General features: G+C 47.2%; 1 long non-coding RNA gene across 1 annotated transcript; it reads left to right on the top strand.

Annotated features, from left to right (window-relative positions):
- Positions 1 to 3,198: 3,198 nt before the first annotated feature.
- Positions 3,199 to 21,019, top strand: LOC110339492. Its single transcript, XR_002381566.2, has 3 exons — positions 3,199 to 3,310; positions 19,875 to 19,965; positions 20,915 to 21,019. It is a non-coding gene; the product is annotated as an uncharacterized LOC110339492 (long non-coding RNA).
- The last annotated feature ends 798 nt before the right edge of the window (positions 21,020 to 21,817 follow it).

Below are 21,817 nucleotides of genomic sequence, written 5' to 3'. Positions count from 1 at the left end.
TCACTTTTTCAAACTTCTCTAAGCCCCAACCTGTCCCTCACTGCTCTTGCCCTGCCCCCGCTCAGGGCCGTGATTCCTCCCCGAGTTGTCTCATTTCAGTAGTTTTCTCCTGTGCCTCACTGTTCAAACTTATGACAGTCCCGATATCCAACAAGACCATTGTCCCGTGTGTGTCCAGCCTTCAAGCTCTAAACACATCTCCTGCACCCCCGCTTTCTCCCTATTTTCTGTTCTGAGTACAGAGATGTCGACTCACATACCGCTCCCCCCAACGCCTTCTCCAGAGACATTTGTATCTTCAGAAGGAGGTAAAATCAGTGGTCTTTTAGCAGGGTGTCCGAAGGAGAAGCGAAAGCACTCAGGTACTGTAAGGGGACTTGCAGGGGACTGGGGAGCCGTTCTTGGGATATCTCCCACTCTTACAGTCACTTTAAGCTCCTTCTGTCACATTCCAGACACCCAACTTCGCATCACCGATTTGATGTGAATCCTCTACATTATTTGAAGAAAACCCAACAGTGATTGTCTGCTTTCAAATGAAGATTTGTGGCATGTGGCCCATGACATTTTGGCATTGTTTGCTCTGGGTCTGCTACTGGGAGCCATAGAAAAGATCAGGAGGTCTCAGAGGGGCTTGCCTACCCAACCCAACCTCAGAAGAGGGTTTGCCTAGACAATGGCAATCAATGTCCTTTTGCAATGACCAAGTGACGATGGATTTCTGAACTTTCTGGCACAGAACAGGAGTTTTTCTGCCCACAGCAGGCTATTGCTAACAGAGGCATGGCAGACTGAGCTGGTCCTCCAGCACACTCATCTCCGGAACTTCCTTCTTCTTGGTAATGGTTCCATTCCATTATTCCTGGGTTTATGCCTCCAAAGAGTTGTACAGTGATCCAATCCCAAGAAGGATGCTTCTCTGAACTCTAGGAAGGATGGTGCTGGTCATTGTCTGAATGCACACGTCAGCAGGCTGATGCTAGAGACTAGAGTCTGATGGAGGAGCACCACGTGCTTTCTGGGTTGGCAGATGGGTTTGTACTCTGACTTGTGGAGTGGTCAGTGCCTGCAGAAGACCTGATGTGCCAGTCAGAGGCTACAAAAGGTATTTTAGTTTTTTCAGTTTTAGGGGTCACTTAAGAAACTGAGTGGCTCACAGAGGAGAGGGTACTATGTTGACTTGCTGAGGGAAGTTTAAATAAAAATATTTATTGCATTGCATGTATGGATTTAGCCTTCCACACAATAGGAATAATAGGAATTAATGACACAATGTGGCTTACCTTCAAGTATAAACACACACACACATGTACATATTTCACGGAACAATAGAGGAAAATCTTTTTCAAAAGTTCACACAATCTTAGGAAGGCCAGACCCACAAATTCCTGTACACACTCAGCTTTATGACCTGTGGTTGATTCAGTCGGTTTTCTCTTTCCACACTTGGCTACTGAAATAGCTTTTTCTTTCTGAAGCAGCTTGCTTCCCTCTCACATTTCACCGGATATTAATCTTTAGGGGTGCTGGCCCTCCCTGGGGTTCACACTTCCTATTGAGAAACTGCTGCTCACATTGAGGATATCCTGCTTGGTCACTGGGCTGACTGCTCAGAGTGCCAGTTCTCAAGAGAGTGGACTGCTGACTGCCCGGGCCCTGGCAGCTCTGGAAGCTGTCAGATTCAGTCCAGTCTACCGGTTATGGTCTTGAATAGGTCACCAGAGTTGGCTCTGGTAAGAAACTGCTGTGACTAGGCACGGAGAAGCGTCAGATATTCCTGGATGCCATCCTGCTGGCAGTCCCGAGGCTCTACATCAGGCTAGGCAGCCCCTGGTACTCAGTGATACACTGTGGCATTGAGCAATGACAAGGTGTTTGAGGAAATTATCCCAGCAGGGTTTGTCACTAAACCGTGACTTCCGACAGCATCTCCAGCGTTTTGTTAGTGCAAGAAAACATGAGCCATTTCTCTGGGGCTCATGTCATCGGAGGCTATTTTAAGGAGAGTTGATTCAAAATTGGGGGAAAGTTAGTAACAAATTACCTTAAAACTCAGCATCTTAAAATAATATAACTAGCCTATTGTTCATGATTCTGAGAGTGAGGAAATTCAGGCTGAGTTCTGAGGGTGACTCATCTCAGCCTACATGGTGTTGCCTGGGCCACATCATCAGGGGTTGGAAGACACAGAGTGTGGCTTTGCTTTTCTAAGTGCCTCTCTCTACTGTAGAATCACTCATCACTCAGTGGTTGTATTGTACTAGGGTGGCAGAGTCTCAAGCTTGAACACCCTTGAAAGGCCCAAGGAATCACACAGAATTCTTCTTCAGCCACATGCTGAGCAAGGAAAAATGTAAGAGCAGCCCAGAGTCACACAGAACTGAAAAACCCTCAGCTGAGCAGCTGCTGCAGGCCTTGCCGGAGCCCGAGTTCTCTTGTTTATTGTTTCTCTGAGAAACCACTTTGGTGCCGGCTCCTACTGAGATGTGTCCAAGTTCCTTCACCAAAAATGCTATTAGACCATCACCTCCTGCATTTTTTGTTTTCCTCTTTTTTTTTAAATTGAAATCAGAAACAAGCTTGCTTCACATGTCAATCCCAGCTCCCTCTCCCTCCCCTCCTCCCCTGTCCCTCCACCAGGCCCCCAGCCCCCCACCCAATCCCCACTCCGATCCCCAGGGAGGGTGAGTTCCTCCATGGTGGATCTCCAGAGTCTGTCTGTCATTTCATCCAGGGCAGGACCTAGGCTCTCCCTCAAGAGTACAGGCTGAGAGAACATCTCTCATTGTGGGATGGGCACCCAAAGTCACCCCCTGTATTTCTAAAATGGATTCCAAAGTGTTACCAACTGTAAAATGCACACTGTCCTAGCTGCTCTCTAAAAAGAAAAAGGCCACTCACTGAATTGAGTATGCCACAGCATGGCAGCATTTATTAAAATCAATTCCAGAAGAAATGACACATGAGTCAATGAAACATGGTAAGTGTACTGGGTGGCTTTGTGTGTCAACTTGTCACAGCTATAGAGTCATCAGAGGAAGGAGCGTCAGCTGAGGCAATGCCTCCAGGAGATACAGCTGTAAGGCATTTTCTCATTTAGAGATCAATGAGGGAGGGCCTAGCCCATGGTGGGTGGAGCCATCCCTGGGCTGGTGGTCCTGGGTTCTATAGCGTGGGTTGAGCAAGCCGTGGGGAACAAGCCAGTAAGCAGCATCCTCCACGGCTTCTGCATCACTCCTGCTTCCGGGATCCCGACCTGTTTGGAGTCCCTGTCCTGACTTACTGTAGCGATGAACAGCAACGCTGAAGTGTAAGCCAAATAACCCCTTTCCTCCCCAGCTTGTTCTTTGGTCGTAGTGTTTTGTCATTGCCGCAATAGAAACCCTAACTAAACCCTAACTAACACAGTAAGTACCCGAAACACAATTCAGCAGAGTTCTAAGTAAGCAAATGCCTGGGGTTTAAGACCTGGCTGTTCTTCTGAACAACACTTTAGTTGCGCTCAGCAGTGTCCTGCTTTTCCTTTTCTAGCCATGGCAGAGCCCCGGCTTGCATTGCTTCCCTCTGGCCCTTAAAGTACCTTTCCCCTCCTCCTAGTCCCACATGACACCATGGAGCAAGTAGCCCACGGGAACAAGGAGAAAAAGAGAGCCTTTGTAAGCTACACCTGCTGGGAAGCCGGTCTGTGCTTCAGACTACTCTGCCATTTGGCTTCCCCAGTGGATCTTGACCCTCTATTCACTTCTATTCACTTACTGAATGCTTTCCACTGAATTAGTTCTCAGCACTTTCACAAGGGCCTCCTGGGAGCTGTGGTGTCCAGGAATGCACTACATCAAGAATGCAGGGATTGCCGTATTGCTCAATGTTTACTCGGTTTCTTATCTATCATAGAGTGAGCTAGGTGTTGAGAATACAGCGGTCAACACGGTGGCCATGGGGCTGCAGGTCCGTGGGTGAGTGCTCATCTAGTGTGCTTGAGGTGGCTCTGATCCCCAAAACTTCGAAACACAAGAAAGCAAACATGACTGGGGGGCCTGTCTCCAACACCTTACAGTCTTATGAACGAGCAGGTACTGAGTACACCAACATTTTAACCAAGAGATCCTGTGATTATAACAGGGGCAATAAAGGAGACGTAAGAGATGACAGGGCGGACCTTTTTATGTATGGAGAGTGTGTAGGGAATTCTGAAAGGATGTTTAAATGGCGACCATTGGGTGAGCTAGCTGTCTCTATGGAGGGTGTCCCGAAAGGGAAGGGAGACCATCTGAAAGGACGCTCTAGCTCTGCACTGGAGCAGGGAGGGCGCTCTGAAAAAGGGTGACACAGCAGGTGTGCAGGCATGGGGACAGCAAGGCCCGAGGCACATTCTCAGGTCTCAGAATAGCTGGTACGTCCAGAGCACAGTGAGCAAATGTCCTTAGAATACCGTGAACACGTGAAAGATCTTTAGTGAAAGAAAATAAGACAACAACAACAAAAACAGCTGGCTCCAGAATTTTGCAAGAACTGAAACAACAATTTTGAAGGAAAAAAGCGTGTGTGCCTGTGTGTGTGTGTGTGTGTGTGTGTGTGTGTGTGTGTGTGTGTGTGCACATGTGATGCTCTGCCCATTCATTTACCACCTTTCTCTTGAAATGACTACAAACCACAGAGTGCATATTGTGGAGTTCAGATTTTCTTGGCGTTAACGTAAGTCTCTAGAGCTGCCTGGGGCACTTGAATGAAAAGGTGCCTTTCATCACTCCACTAGCATCATAAATATGAAAGCACAAAAATGCCTCTTAATAATTTCTTTCCCCTCTCCCCTAAATCGAGAGGGAACTAGAGGCTTAATGAGTTATCTCCCCAACAAAATACAGCTTATATGTATGAGGCTAGTTCACAGGAATTTTGTGGAACTTCTATGCAAATCTCTTGGAATACAGTTTTACAGAGAATTCCTACCCAGAGGAGGACAGGCAATTTATCTTGGCACTGCCGTAGACTGCTCCTGCTGGGCTCCCAGCCAGTGACCAGCCTTAAGTACCAGCCGTAAGAGTGAACCTCAAGTGCCTCACTTTGCAAGAACAAAAGCAACTGAGAGTTCCTTAGCTGAGCCCGGTCCACAGGTAGAGCATGAAAGATACCAGTAAGCTATTGCTTTGTTTCACCAAGCATGGGACAGTTTATGTAGCAGAAAGATCAAGTGTTCTGACCAATGTTTTATTTCCCCTTACCAAGCCTGCCTTTTCCTCTGTGCAAGACACCTCAGGGACAAACCTCACCTTACTCAGGTCAAAAGTGTAGAAGTCCCCCTTGACCTCTTTCTTAAATGCTACATCCACTCCACCAGTAAATGCTCTTGGCCCACAAGGTCATCCCCCAACTTCCCAAGCTAAAAGGGCAGCCCCTGCCTTCACCCAAAAGGCGACCACGCATGGGTCCTCAGCCAGTGTGTGGCCACGCCCGCCAGCTCTCCTGGTTTTCCTCTTCACGTCACAGCAGCTGCCTTTGCTCCTGATCGGAGTGTGATTTGCAATGTCCTGCAAAGGTTTGATGGGATTCAAGGGAGAGGCTTGACCCTGAGGCCCCAGGCGTGGAATAACCCCCTCGTAGAGTATCTGAGTGTGACGGAAAACTAAAGACCTGTTGGAGTGAGCTCTCTGAGGACCTGCCCTGGAAAGACACGCATGGCTTCTGGCTCCTTCTGAGATCTTTTGCTTCTTGTCCTCTGTGAGGTGAGAATGGTGCTTCACTGCACCCTCTTTCTTTCCACGACACTCTGCCTGGCCACAAGCCCCAAAACATTGGTGCCAAGCTACAGGAGCCCGAACTGACAGCGAGTCAAGCAAAACTCTCCTTCCTTCTGTTGTTCCTCTCAGGCATTTATTGCATCAGAAACATCTGACATTATCCCTGAGAGATGAGGCCTATGTAAGGAGTTCAAGGACAGCCAGATCTACATGGTGAAGTTGGAAGAGTGGGAGAGAGAGAGAGAGAGAGAGAGAGAGAGAGAGAGAGAGAGAGAGAGAGAGAGAGAGAGAATCATTTATTTAATGTATCTCAGAGACATATTGCAAAATAAGCTAAATGCTCAGAGTGATTAAGTGATTTAACACACAAATCAGGTCCACTGAATCCTCAAAACACACTGTATTATTGTAATATGAAAGAAACAAATTCCATGTTCTGTATACACTCAGCACACTTTTGAGACCAGGTGTGTGGGTTTGTCCAGTGGACACTAAATATCCTCCAATTCAAATCAGTTGTCACTAGCCAGGGTTGGCATTGGGTACCATGTGTTAGGGGTTCAGTTCCACAGGTCTGTACCTCCATTTCAGATCACAACCACAAGCCCCAGGTTGTCAACCATGTCTGCTCGACCAGCTAAAAGGTCAGTCCCTATGTGGCTGAGGGGCCCCTGGCAGTAGGACCATGACACAGACCTGGTCCATGAGCTAGCTTGTTGGAGCCCACTCCCTATGGTGGGATGCCATGCTCAGCGTTAATGTGTGGGAGAGGGGCCTGGCCCTGCCCCAACCTATCGTGCCAGACTAACAGGAGGCCTTACCGTGAGGTGAAGTGGACTGGGGGTGGGGTAGGGGGCAGGGGAAGTGTGGGAGGGAGAACTGTGGTTGGAATGTAAAATGAAATTAAAAAGTAAAAAAAAAAAAATAATGGCAAAAGACCCAGTCCCTATGATTTCCTTTTGGAGTTGAATCACTTGATTGGACAGCCTTGAGAACTCAGGGGTACACTTAGTTACTTACCATCAGCTTATTACATAATGAAACATGTCATACACTGGCCGTGGTGGCGCACACCTGTTATCCCACCACTCAGGAGGCTGAAGCAGGGGCGTTGTGAGTTAGAGAACAGTCTGCTACAGAATGAGACCCCGTTTTTTGCTTGTTTGTTTTTGTTTTTGTTTTTAAAGGAAATAGAGAAATGAAATGAAGTGATACTTAGGGTGAGGTCTAGAGGGTCTGGGGCACAGAAACCTCTATCCCTTGGGACTGGTGCATACAAGCCAGCATAGGAGACGGTCCCTGACCTAGATTTCAGTTCTCATACTTCCTCTCTCTCTCTCTCTCTCTCTCTCTCTCTCTCTCTCTCTCTCTCTCTCTCTCTCTCTCTCTCTCTCCATGCAGGTAATGGCTCTGGAACTCTCTTTGTAGAGAGTCCTTGAACTCACAGAGATCCGCCTGCCTCTGCCTCCTGAGTTCTGGAATTAAAGGTGTGTGCCACCACGCCTACCTCAACAGTTAACTTACTTATGATCCTTTCCCCTTGCCTGAGAATAAAGGTGGGGCTAATCTCGTCTTTGTGGTGTGCATTGACGTGTGTGTGCTTGAAGACAAGGAAGACTGTCATGTCTCCTTCTGTCACTCTCTGCCTGCTTGCAGCTTTTTAGCTAGGCTGGTGGCCAGGAAATCCCAGAACCTACTGTCTCCACCTGGCTCCCGATGGGTTGCAGGCAAGTAAGTAGCAATGCCTAGCTTTTCACGTGGGTGTTGGGAATTGGAATTCTGGTCCTCCCATTAGCAGGCAAGCATCCTTAATCTACTGCTCCTTCTCTCCAGCTTCCTCCAAGTTCCAGTCGCCTGATCACGGCTTGGTGTAGCAGGCTTTCTTTTGGGCCGCCAACCAACTCCCAAATCACAACGCAGAGACTTATTATTAGTCATGAATGCTCACCTTGTCTTCTGCTTGTCCCACTAGCTTGTAATTTACATTATCCTGTTCCTCTTCATCTGCGTTTCGCCTTGGGGCTTTTTACCTTTCTTTCATTCTGTGTGTCCCACTCTGTCTGTCTGTCTGTCTGTCTGGTGGCTGCCTGGCAGGCTGGCCCCAGACACTGCCCTCTCTTGTTCTCTTGGCTCTCATCTCTCCTCCTAGTTATTCTCCCTGCCCACCAGCCCTGCCTGTCCCTCTACTGCCTCACTGTTAACTGTTCAGCTTTTTTATTAAACCAATCTGGTGCCGTAGGCAGGCAAAGCAACACATCTTTACATGATTAAACAAATGCAGCAGAAACAAATGTAAACACCTCTACATAGTTGAAGTAGTATTCCACAACAGCTAGGCCTTCTGTAAAGTGTCCTGCCAAGGGTTACCTCATTGGAATAAGAGGTGCTGCTACAACCTGGGTAATTCCAAGGGGCAGGAAGCTGGGGATGAGAAACAAATAGCAGAAAGGAATATGTATCTAGTTAGTGAGGAAATCAGGACACTGTGGCTTAGTAAATAGCCAAGGTCGCTCACCAGGTAGCTGGGATTGAAACCCAGGATCCATCTGCCTGAAGGCTGGAAATGGCAGCCACTGTGCTTTAGAGGTGGGCACAGTGGCCCATTACACATAGGACTATTCCCCGATTTTTGATTTTCCAATTTATTAATATGTATTTAGTCACTGGATGTGATGATTTATAATAAGAGCTATATATCTGGTCTTTTCTCTATTTTGTGACAGAGTTTCTCAAATATGGAGGGGGTCTCAGGAAATATAGCTCTTTTTTATATGCTAATGATAGGGGCTATTGGATTGTCTGGGCAGGGGCCTAGCTGTCAGTGGAGCCAATCACCCTGTAACTAAAGGATTGAAATTTCAGCCTGACCTCTGTGAAGACATTGAGGTTGACTTAATCTCCAGTGGTCAATAGTTCAATAAGTCATGCATACATAATGAAGAATCATACAAACAGGACAGGGTTCAGGGAGATTCTGGGTTGGGAACAGAGGCACAGGCCAGCTCTGAGGAGTGGAAGACCCTTGCTCGGGGGTCCTTCCAGACTGCATGCTGTTTCTCAACAGCTTCGGCTGTTCTACTCCATCCTGGTTGTTTTGTTTTTGAGACACACTCTCACTGTGTAGTCCCATCTGGCCTCACTATGAAGATCACACTGGTTTTACTCTTACAGAGGTTCACCTGTCTCTGTCTTTCAAGTGCTGGGATCAAGGGCCACCAGCTATGCCATCAGCTCCAGGCCCTTTCCTTTCTAACTAACCAGAGCAAGCCAGGAAAGCAAGCATTCCCCAGGTTCTATGAATAAGTCTAATAACAGACCTGTAGCATGATAAACAGAAGACCCAGAAACAGATATTGGGGTTCAAGCTTCAGAGAAGCAAAACAGCCGACCACTAGCTCTCAGCCCTACCTCAGCTCAGAACAAAGAGGTGATCCTCAAACTGTTCCCAACTTCACTGCTCCTCAGATTCACTCAGACTGCTATGCTCTCCTCAATGTGGCTAGAGACTCCCGAGACTCACTCCTGAAGCCCCTGCTCCTGTCTTTACCTCTCTAGTGCTGGGATTAAAGCTGTGAGCTCTGTTGCTCTTTTAGACCGATTCAATCTCATGTAGCCCTGGATGGCCTTGAACTCACAGAGATCCATCTGCCTTTGTCTCCCGAGTCCTGGGATTAAAGGTGTGTGCCACCACTGCCTGATCTCTATAGCTTGAGGTTGACTTTGCTTTCTGAATCCTCAGGCAAGCTTTAATAAATCATAAACAGTACATCACCACACTGACCCTCCATCTCTAGCCCATTGGTAGCAGTACAGGCACAGCCTGGGACATTTGACTGGGCAGACGGTCTTGCGGGATGGAGTACCTCCACTTGGGGCGTATGCTAGCTGCTAGCTAGGATTTGAACTAAAGCCCAGGTGCCATCTGCAGAGAACTGAAGTATTGCGGGGAGAGGGAATAACCTCCATTCATTTGGTGATCTGAGGTGTAAGTGTAATCACCGAGAGAGTCACGCCTCTGTGGAATGTCCCCGTCCCTCGTCTCTTTGCTGTTGACACTGTGCAAAGGGGATTCCTTTCAACCCCGTTCCTCGTTCCCCTCCCTTCACCATCTAGGTCTCACTTCAGCACAGGGACTGTGCCTGGTACAGGAACTGCTGGAGACAGTCATCCCAGGGGCTGCAAGGCGCTCCAGCCTTCCCCGCAACCGTGTCCCGCTCAATGGACCCATTTATCGAACCTGCAGTTAGCCCTCTGGAAGCAAGACACAATGCACCCCCTCCTCTCTTGCGGCTGCACCTTCCCTACCTTCCCCTCCTCCCAAACCCCACCTCTAGGCTGCTCGGTTTGACATAGACTAACAGAAGTTTCAAAAAACTGCCCATTTAGAACATTTTAAAGTGAAAATTCCTATTTTACCAAATGACTCAAAATCAACAGTGAAAAGTGCGCTTTGAGATACGTCAGGATAAAGTGAGGTCAGTTTCCCGTTTCACTTTTTACTGTACTTATGCAAATCCTCCTCTAGTGGACACTAACTGTTTCCTAGAGCCAGAAATCATGAGTCATTTCGATGCTCAGTGGCATATTGTGTGAAATCCTGTGCACTCAGAACCACGCAGCCTCGGGGCCATCTGCTCTGAGTTTTCTTTGGCTTTGGTGTTCTGAAGTGCTCCTGCTTGTTCCCCATTTGTTGGCTTTGCTGTCTGCTGTTCGTTTATTGGCAATGTTTTATCCTTCACACTTTCCTCCTCTGACTTTGGGCTAGCCTTTGGAATGTTAGCCTAATTTTTTTAACAAAGGAATTTGTCATTTTTTCCAGTAATATTATATTTATTTATTTTTGCGTGTGTTGTACGTGTGTGTGTGTGTGTGTGTGTGTGTGTGTGTACAAGCACACAGAGGCCAGAAGCTGACATCATGTCTCTTCCTCATTTATTTTTGAGATAGAAGCGTTGCTTGAGGCTGGAGCTTATAAACAGGGCTAGGATCCACCTTTTCCTGGCCCCCAGCAGATTTAAACGGTTATGCCTGACCTTTACAAGGATGCTAGGGTCCACACTCAGGTTTCCAGGCCCACAAAGACCTCTTTTCACTGACTGGGCCATCTCTCCAGCTCCTAGATTTTATTTTTAAAAATTAAACACTTAGCTAATTCAAGTAATATTTTGGCCTTCGTATAATAAACTAGCCAGAAAATAACCCTGCATCAGTCAGCGTAAGCCTTTCTTATATAAAATGTAACCTCCTTGGAATAGTAATATTGACAGTTTTGGTCAAAGTGGAGGGGGGTGGGTGCAGTCACCAGAAATTGCTATGCCCACCCTGACTGAACAGGCCTGTGGTAGGGTCCAGGCTGGCCCTTCTAAGTGTGCAGGTGGAGTCAATGCTGCTGTCTGAGGCACAGAGAGAACCACTCAGGGCTCCAGGAGGCCTGGAGGATTGTTTCTGCCTGGCTTACAGCTTGCTGGCTTACACAGTCCCACTCAGACTGAGCCTGATAAGTGTGAGAAGCAGGTAGATGCCGCTCACTCTCAGTTGTGACATTCTGGCAGCAACAGGTGAGAAAGCTCTCTCTCTCCTCTTTCCCTCCTCCCTCCCCCCTCTTTTTTTCTTTCCCTTCCCCCCCAAATCCAGCCTCTGGGCTGCTCTGCTCAAATAATCAAGGGAGAGATATGATTGCCACTGTCCAGACAATGCCCTGTCTTCCCCTGGCATCTGTATCAGCTCTGATTTAATCAGCTGAAGCCTAGAGTACAGAGCCCATTAGTCCATCCACGGTGCCATAAGGGAGCCTCACGGAGGCTGCAGTTCTCCAAGAAGAGATGTTGTAGGTCTGGCCGAGGCGCCAGTAGCATTTGCCATGTCACCTGGGCTGCAGAGAGGAAAGTGGGACTTGCTGAGTGCACGTATCTGGTAAATGACAAAACCAAGCCTGGAAGAGTTTCATTTGTATTGTATTTTCTTTTCCTGGCCGCTGATAGATAGTATGAGCTGGTATATGTTTAGCAAGGGTTCGAGCAGGTTACCTGAGTTGCTGAAAGTTCATCATTGTCAGAATATTTGCATCATGGGAACTGGCTACCTGTGTAAACTGGGACTTTCTCTTAATTTTCATAGACCCGAAATGCAGGCATAGCCTGCTGAATTGCATGTGGAGAGAATTTATAGGCAGCAGAGATCCCATATTTCACATGGATGGTTACTCCAGTTTGCATTTTCCAGTACTAGCAACCTCAACTCTATTGTTGACAGATTGCCCTGGGGATGTCAGCTACAGCCCAGTCTGCATAGTCAGCTGAGGTGGCATTTTCTCTTGGACATATTTCCACAAACAAGTCCATGACTCTTGTCCCCACATCTTTCCAAAGCCAGCTCCTTCCTAAGTGGTGGACAGCAGACGTTCATTATGACAAGAATATGACAAGCCTAAGCAAGCATACTACCCAAGTGATCAGGAGAGAAACGCTTGAAGAGATTGAAAAGAAAGGCAGCCAACAAACAAATTCCTCCTCAGAATACGACTTTCTGGGCAGTTTTTCAACAATGCGAAAACACATGTGCAAATTACCCAAGACATCTTTCTCCAGGGTCCCATGGTTTGGCTTGGCTGTCAGCTGCCCCATTCCCATCAGTGGACAGTGGCCGGGAGAGAAAGCAACTTCTGTGACTGTAAGTGATTCCCAGGCTGGCCATTGCCACCTGTCATAGATCCCGCTGACGCACCTCCACTGTCACACTGGCAATGCTCCACCCATCGTCCTGTCCCGAATTTCTTAAGACACACAGACTGAATGTTCTTCACTGACCACAGCTCAGCACTGGGAGCTGGGGCTGGTGGGAGGGAGGAGGTGAGGTATTTCCATCCAGTGGTTTTTTTCTGGGACACAGAGCCTAAAATAACACAGAGCTATGTCCAGCCTTTCCAGGGGAATGCGGGGGCAGTGATCGCCGTGGCCGCTGCTTCTGCTGTGGCTCCAGGATAATTTCCCGGAACACGGCGTGTTCATGAGAGTCCTGGGCACTGTTCTCATAGACCTAGTGTGATGGGCACTCTCATCTGGGATGCTGAGAAATGAGGATGCAAACAAATGAGGTCCCGGCTCTTCTGCCCTTGGAGACGAAAGCATTTATGAATTTTGAAATGCTGCCTTCTCCCTTTCTTCTCTCTTTTCCTCTCCCCCATCCTCAACCCTCTGCAATAGTTATGGAAGTCACGCCAATGTACTGAACTAGGTGCCTTGAGAAGCACAAGGGTGTGCACTGAGGTGGAGGCCACAGGCCAAAGGTGCAGCTTCCTCTCTCTCAAAGATTACCTGTCTTCTTCATCTTTTCCCTATCTCCTCAACAATGCATGTTGCTCACAGGACGCTCATAACCCTGTGAGCAACACGGAGGGGTGCTGCTGGCGAATGAAGCATGCTTTCGGCTTCTGTGGAGCCCTGGGAAAGGCAGACGCTTGGGAAAAGAATGGAAGCCTGGGAATTTTCCTTCTGTGGAAGGGTAGATGCAACGGACTAAGATCAGGTCTGGCTTCATTGCACCTCAAGTGCTTTCACTAGAACAGTGCGCTACATAGTGCAGGCTTTACAGCAGTCCTACGAGGTGGCCAGGGAGGTTTCACTAGTTTTAGGCTCATCTGTGTCTCCTGGAGCAGGCATTCCCTGGAGGAGAGACTCTCATCGGTGAAGGAAACTCAGAAGGAAGATGGCTGACTTAGCACCTTCTCTAAGCAGCTCAGGAAATCAAGGAAGAGAAGCAGAACTGGGGAGAGAAGAGTGAATTCCACCTGACTGCCTGGGCTCTGGCCCCAGCCCTCAGCCATAGCATGACACAATTGTGCACATGACTTCTTCACTGCTGGTGTCCTCTTCTCTAATGTGAGCTCCACACTATTCTACCGGTGCACTTTATTGGCATGGAATGATTTTTTTTGGAAATAGGGTCTTGCCCTGTAGCCTAGACTAACCTGTAGCTCTCTATGTAGATCAGGCTGGTCTTAAACTCATTCAATTCTCCTGCTTCCTCAAGTACTACACACATTAAACATAGTAATAGATGTGAAACAGGTGGTAAGCATCAAAGGCTACATCTAATACAATAACACTTAGTACTTGTTTCTTTTGAGATAGTCAAACGCTAGATTATACTTAATTTAACGTGTAGTTCTATATGGAAGGGGCAACTTTTATTGGGATTTATATCATCAGCATTTAGAACAGTCCCTGATACAAAGTTTCTTTAAACACCCCGGACAATGATCCCTGGATGATTAGATGGGGCAGCTTGGAGCTACCTCTCAGATGACTCATGAACGTGCCTCTGAGGAGTTCTTCCATCTAATTCAGGGCAAAAAGGTCACTGTGCACCCCCCCCCGTATCTGATAGTGTAGCACTAGGGAGTTAAGTCTGGTCATTTCTCTAGAGGGCACTTCCTAATTTTCTTTTGTAAACGCTATTCCAATTACGTTGAGTGTCACGCACAGACCATTTGCTGGTAACACGTAGGCAATAATGCTGAAGTGGAGTCATGGGAACAGCACATGGGGCCTCCAGTACCCTGTAGAACCACAGAGACAATCTCCATTCCAGGTTATGGGCCCATTGTTGGGCAGTCCTTCCCTGCTCCCATGCGGACGAGGATTCTGCAAAAAGCTATCTAGTCTGAGACACTTCCTGGACATGATGGCTCATTCCCACATTCCCATCAACTTCTCAATCTATGGACTGGTGTGTGTGTGTGTGTGTGTGTGTGTGTGTGTGTGTGTGTGTGTGTGTGTGTGTGTGTGTGTGTGTGTAGCATCTCTCTCTCTCTCTTGTGCTTCAGAGAACAACTAATGTGAGAGTTGGTCTCTAATGTGAGAAAAAGAGGAGCATGCGCAGGCTGTACAAGGAGCATGCGCAGACTGTATGAGGAGCATGCGCAGACTGTAGTTTTTGAGGACAAGTGGCGAGTGAAAGGAAATGTGAAAGAGTGAGGACTCAGAGAAAGGGAGAGAATGAAAGTGAGCAGTGGCACTTGAAAATGGCACGCCACAAAAGGCAGCAAAGGGGAGAGAGAGACGAAGTGACAGGGTGGTATCCAGTGAGTTACGAAAGGGACTCTGACGAAAGACCAGTGGCTGTGATAAGGAAGGGTCACTAGGAAATGTGAAAAGGCTCAGACATGTGATGAGTCAGGAGCAGAGAGCTGGGTGAGATGGACAGCTCAGAAGACAAGGCTGCGCTAGCTAGAGGTCTTAGTTTTCCATTGCTGTGACAAAATACCTGGACCGGTCAACTTAAATAGGCGAGGAGTCTTCTGTCCGATGTCATCAGCTTTGGTGCACGGCCGTGGTGCCGCAGAACGCAGCATTGGAGTGAAGGCAGTGGAGCAGGCTGCCTATGTCATGGAGGACAGGAAACAGGAGGGGGCCCGGGCTAAGATAACCCTTCCTGGGCAAATGCCCTGTGACCCAGTTAGTCTGAGTGTCGCCTCCTAAGGTTTCCATCAGCTGCTGGTAATCCCATCAAAGTATGAAAGCAGAGTCTTCGCCATCTGAGACCTTCAGAAAGCCCCACCCGAACATGGCTACGCTGGGGACCACGCCTTTACTTACACACAAGACATTTGGGGGAACTTCAGATCTAAAAGACAGAGCCAAGTTCAATGTTGGGTAACCACTTCGCTAGAGTTAAAGGGAAAATGGGGATGAGGCAACTCCTTAGATAATGCCCTGGAAACATAGGAGTAAGCATTTGATGAGCTGCAAAAGACCATAGTGGAAATCAGAGGACAGAAGCCCATCCAAACGGGTACGTGGTGTAGCCTCCACTCTAGAGGTCAGAGTAGGGGAGCAGCGCAGGGAAATGTCACAGTGAGGCCATCTGGCACTGAGGATAGTCGTGGTGGCTCCAGAGACAGAGGACACTGAAGCAGTAAGAAAACTCACTCTGGTGGCCAAGCCGGCAGAATGGACTTGAACAGCTTGAGAGTGCTGAGTGGTTTGTTTTTAAGGCAGAAGCCTGTCCCCTTTTCAGAAGCGGAGGCCTTCCCCAAGGGGTCTTCTGACAAGGAGGCTGCTCCTCTGGCAGGGAAAGGTGGTGGTCAGAGCATCGTGGCAATAGAGGAGAAAGGGTGACGGAGGGTGGTGGCTGGTCTGCGTGGGGAAGGGACACTGAAGACGCGGAGGGGACCATGAGTGGACAGGAGTGCGGTACTGTTGAATAGCACAGTGCAGATGCGTCAGATGGAATCCCCAAGGTGAGGCGGAAAGCAGGAACCCTGTTTCCTGACAGCTCAGAGAGCACTGTAAGAGCAGGAAGTCATGCCCACCTCCCCTTTCTGCTGAGGAGAGAGGAGGCATGGGAGGGGGAGGTCTGGACCAGATCACTGAGAAAGACGAAGGGCGCATCACTCGTGAATTTTTTCATCTCTTACAAATTATTTTAAAAGTCGCGCATTCAGTGATTTAAATATGGAAAGAGCATCAAAGAATGACAGAGTCAAAGGCTTCCTTCATTTCCGCCCCTGCCTCTCCAGTGGGGAGCCACTACTTCTAAGTTCCTCATGAAACAAAGAGTTGAGGTTGTGGAGACATAAGCGATCATGCACACGTGCGCTCTCCCTCTGTTGACACAGCGGAATGTTATTGGCGAGCCTGTCACACAGCTATAGGGGCTTCCTTTTGAGTCACAACCAAGTGGGAGGGTGGCAGGGCTGAAGATACTTCATTAGTTAAGAGCACTGGCTGCTCTTCCAGAGGTCCTGAGTTCAATTCCCAGCACCCACATAGTGGTTCACAACCATCTGCATATCCAGTTCCAGGGAACCTAATTCCCTCTTCTGGCCTCTGTAGGCACCAAGAGCACACATGGTGCATCAAAACACACAAACTAGTATGCAAATGTACACTCGTACACAAAAAGTTAAAAATAATAATGAATAAAAACCCAACAATAACAACATGGGAACAGTTGCCACAGGGCTCTTCCCTATGGGAGAACTCACTGTTTATTCATATTTATATACATAATGCTATCTCTGTATTGTTAACATTCTTTCCAGGGGCAGGCTAAAGTCTTTCTTCTTCTCCTAAGGTCTCAAAGGCAAATGGAGACACAATTCTGCCAAAACTCACTCTAGGGAACCTTGAATTTATTGGGCTTCCTTACAGAGCCTAGGTGAGGGGTTACAGGGGTGTGGGCACTACTCCCTGAACCAGATACATCAAAAAAGCCTCACCCAGCAAGAATGAGGGCTGGCTTCATGGGCAGATATATGGAGCTCCCCAGCCCTAGTTTTCACTGGCCCCTACATACTCCAGGCCCTGTGTACACTCCCTCTATAAATTCTAGACCTTGTATATACTCCCTCTATAAATTCTAGACCTTGTATATACTCCCTCTATAAATTCTAGACCTTGTATATACTCCCTCTATAAATTCTAGACCTTGTATATACTCCCTCTATAAATTCTAGACCTTGTATACACACCCTCTATAAATTCTAGACCTTGTATACACATCCTCCATAAATTCTAGACCTTGTATACACTCCCTCTATAAATTCTAGACCTTGTATACACATCCTCTATATACCTATATCCTCTATATACTTCCTTTATATACTCTGGTTCCTCCCCCAGGCCACACAGGAAACATGAAACTGAGTGAACTTGACCATGTTCTAAGAAAACTTTTTAAAATAGACACTGAAATTTGAACCTTACACCTTTTCAAAAGTACTACAAGACATTAATCTCTTGAGGGAGAAGCTCCCAAGGCCCTATCTGTCCCCGAGGATTTAAAGGCAGAGGCAGTCTGGCTTCTGGAGTGGAAGAGACATTTTCTTCAGTGTCGTAGCCACTGGCAAGTGGCTCTTGCTCTAGCAAATGATCCCCAGCCCCTGTTCACGCAAGCAACCTTCACCAGATGCACTGTACTCTTCCCCAGTAGGATGAGGTCTCCTTCTCTCAGCATTACTTAGCTGCCTGGGGTTCTTTGTGTGTGTTTAAGGCTAAGAAATATCTCAAAACATGTTTGTCATCCCTAGCAGTCAGGGAACTGCAAATCAAACCAACTTTGGGATTTCATTTGACCCCATTCTGAAAGATCAACGAAAACAGCCAACAACAACATCTGGGAGGGATGTAGGGAAAAGGGAACCATTACCCACTGTTGGTGGGAGTGAAGTGGGGCAGCCGCTGTAGAAAGTAGTGTGTGTGTGAATTCCTAAAAAGCTACTGAATCCCCCGTGTGACCAGCTATGCCACTCCTTGGCACATTTCCAAAGGACCAGACATCCTACTCCTCAGATAATCATGTCCACTGCTGCTCTATTCACAGCAGCCAGGAAACGGAAACAACCCAGATGTCCTTCAGCTGACAAATGGATAAGGAAAACATGGTACATGGACACTATGGGCTACTATTCAGCTGTTCCAAAAGATAAAAATCATGTACCTTGCAGGTAAATGGATGGAACTAGAAAAGATAACGCCAAGTGAGGTAACCCAGACTTGGGAAGACAAAGGTCACATGTTCTCTTCGCCTGTAGCGCCAAGTCTTCAGATGTGAGTACATAACCTGGAGTAACTGCAGAAACCAGGAACGTCTTCTGGGTTTCAAAGTCACTTGTCATTTTCTGTCAGCCATCACTTCAGATCCTGTAATACACTTCAAGTATCAAATTTATTATTATTAAACCCATCTTTCTTCTTTTATAGACAGAAATAGGTGAGTACATACCATGTTTGTCTTCAGTGTCTGGGTTATTTTGCTCAGTATGATTTTTTTCTTTTAGTTCCATCCATTAGACTGCAAAATTTTTTTGAGACATGGTTTCTCTGTATTTCTTTGGAGCCTGTCCTGGGTAGCCTCGTACTCAGAGATCCACCTGCCTTTGCCTCCCGGATGCTGGGTTGCGCCACCAACGCCCAGCTTAGACTGCAAATTTTAACAGCTGAATAATGCTCCTTGTGTAAATGTACCACCTTTTCTTAATCCAGTTGAGGGACATCTAGGTTGCTTCCAGTTTCTGGCTACTATAAATAAAGTTGCTATGAACACAGCTGAGCAATTGTCCTGGTGGAGGGATGGAGTGTCCTTTGGGTGTACACTCAGGAGTGGAGCCCAGGAAATCCTGTGGAAGATGGGAAGAGGGACTGTAGGAGCCAGAGGGGTCAAGGACACCTCAGGAAAAAGGCCCACAGAATCAACTAACCTGGGCTCACTGAGACTGAACCCATAATCAGGCAGTGTGTGTGGGTCTGACCTAGGCTCTGTGCAAATATGTCACGGTTGTCTTGGTCCTCTTGTGGGACTTCCAACAGTGGGAACAGGGGCTGCCTCTGATCTTTTTGCCTGCTTCTGGGATCTTTTTTCTCCTACTGGGTTGCCTCATCCAGCTTTAATATGAGGGGATGTGCCTAGTCTTATTGTAACTTGATAGGCCATGTTTGGTTGGCATCCCTGGGAGGGTCTCCCTTTTCTGAGGGGAGACGTAGGAGGAGTGGATCTGGGGGAGAGGGCCTGGGAGAAGAGGAGGGAGGGGAAACTGTGTTCAGTATATAAGATATGAGAGAAGGATAAATAAAAAGTAAAAACGTTAAACAGGCACAAAAAAAAAAAACAGAACAAAGCAAAACAAACAAACAAAATCCCAGAAATAGGAGCTGGAGAGCCAGAGCTATACAGAGAAACCCTGTCTTGAAAAACCAAAACTAAAACCAAACCAAACCAACCAAATAAAAACCAGAAATAACTTAATTTCATTTTCTGAGTATAATCACTGTAATTAATCGATACACAATGTTATTATACTGATATGTTGATAGTATGCTGATACAAAATGTTCAAGTAAATCTAAAGGGAAAATGTCTATTTATAATCCTAGCCCCTAGGAAGACCCACTCTTTACGTCTGTGTGTCTGGTTTTTCATAGCCATTTATCTGACATTTGTATGTAGACACATTTAACAAGTGTGAGTCACAGAATAGATACATACATTATGAGTGTTAAAAGGATCATGCCTCACACTACTTTGTAACTTACTGCCTTCCCTTGATGGTAGGTCATGGACATTTTGTTCTCAGCCTGTCTGTGTGGACCCAACCCAACTCAACAAGCAATGATGCAGTTTCTCTCACCTTCTATAGGTTGATACATAGAAACACCGGTGACCTGGTGACAAATGAACGGTGCAGCATCACAATGCTCAAAGGACTCTATCTCTGTGCTTAAGTACAGGTAATGTTGTGCCCAGATTCGGAACCCTCAAATCACCAAGAGATGTAAAAGCAAAGAGTCTTTTATTGTTTAACGAGTTAACCCATTAACTCAGGCCCTTCATCCATCCAACATGGGGGGGGTGATATTGGGTAGAGTAGGGGGGTGTCTAGGGGTTTGCAACAGTCTCAGGATTGGTGTACTTCCGGGCTTGGACGACCTGTACTGTGTCGATTGGTCAACTGGTTGTTATGGCCTATAGGCCCTCCCAGGGCGGTTGCTATGTCACTTTTACCATAAGTGCCATAAAGCACCATAACGCATGCCAGCTAATTTCTGACTGGTTCCTTGACACGTGGGTGTGTGACCTTCTAATGACTCGGAGGAGGGGCAAGGTCAGGCAAGCACATGTTCAGTCTTTTCTGCCGCTTGTCATGGCAGCTAAAGCAGGGTGAGGGTCTGGCCCCTTCAATACAATTTACCCAACCAGTATCTATTGAGAGCCTACTGGGTACCAGATGCTATTTGAAATGTTGAGACCAGAAAAAGAGGCTGGACAGGTTCTGAAACCTCATGGAGCTCAATGACACGAGGAGAGATTAGGCAAGGCTTCTCAGTGTGGGGTATGGTTTACAATTATACGGGAAGCCACAGGGCAAAGACCGCACCAGAGATGCTTCACTGTGGGCAAACTGAGAAGAGAAGCTGGATCAGAAAGGAAGGAGCCAAACAATGGCCTGGAAAAGAGAACTCCAGGCTGAAGAAGGCCGAGTCAACCTGGACAGGCTACTGAGAGAGCTTTGCTTCCCTTTGGAGAGCAACAGGAACTCAACAGAGTGCCATCTTATTTGATCTGCACTTTGAAGGAAGTTCTAGATGATAGTTGCTGGAGAAAACCAAGGCATCCAATGTACAAGTTGACAACATGATTGCTCTATGGTATGGTTAAGGGAAGATTTTTTTATTGTAGATACGAGAGAACAGCCAGAGACTCTGGAAGAGTCTAGAGCACGGAGAGAAAGAAGGAGACTGAACATGGCCAGCAGACTGGACTTGGACACGAGGCAAGCAGGAGCTGAGGGGAGGGGTGGGGGAGGGGGAGCAGAGCTTTAGAGCCAGGAAGACAGGTGAGTGGTGAGGTCCGGGTGGTGGTGGTGTTACAGGAAACAGAGAGAGCATGGCCGAAGTAGCAGGGCTGTGAGAAGGAGCAGCCAGAGGAGGGGAGCCCTTGAGCTGGGGAGGGTTAGAGTAGGGAGGAGGTGGGAAGGGCTAGGACTTTGAAATATGTAGCAAGTACTGATACTGAAGGTGCCTGGGGTCCAGCACGAGCTTTGGTGTGCCAATAGGCACCACAGATAGCCATTTGTACCTTTCGCCTTTTAGTTTTTGGGGAAATGGAGTTTCCTTTGTAGTTGACACCAGTTAAACTTGAACTTCAGAAAGGCAATTGTTAAAAAACAAAATTTTGATAACTTTGGTTTGAAGATATACTTGACTTTTATTAAAATTCTTGAAGGAGAACCATATCACTGAAAGGTTAGCCTTGGGTAAACAGGGCCCCTGCCATCTCCTGTTGGGGGAAATTGTACCATTTCACAATTCAGCCTAATTACTTGGTGTCTTTGTTGGTAAATCTGTTGCATTTGAGCTTAGTCTGATGAAATATTTTCATCATAAACTTTATTTCATGCAATAAATAGTTTAGGCAATAAGAATGGTTTTTCATAGTATTTTACACATCGGAAACTATACATCAGTAATCTAACACTCTCTAAGCAGAAGAGGGACTATTTGGATGGGGAGGACAGCAGGAGGGCAAGAGAAGAGGGACAGAGGATGATGGGGACAATGACAGGTACAAAAGATACACTGT

Source organism: Mesocricetus auratus, unplaced genomic scaffold (genome assembly GCF_017639785.1).
Source record: "Mesocricetus auratus isolate SY011 unplaced genomic scaffold, BCM_Maur_2.0 Super-Scaffold_100676, whole genome shotgun sequence".
In the NCBI taxonomy this organism is placed as follows: Eukaryota; Metazoa; Chordata; class Mammalia; order Rodentia; family Cricetidae; genus Mesocricetus; species Mesocricetus auratus.
Note: the sequence above shows the minus strand (reverse complement) of the source record. Positions and strands in the feature narration are given on the sequence as shown.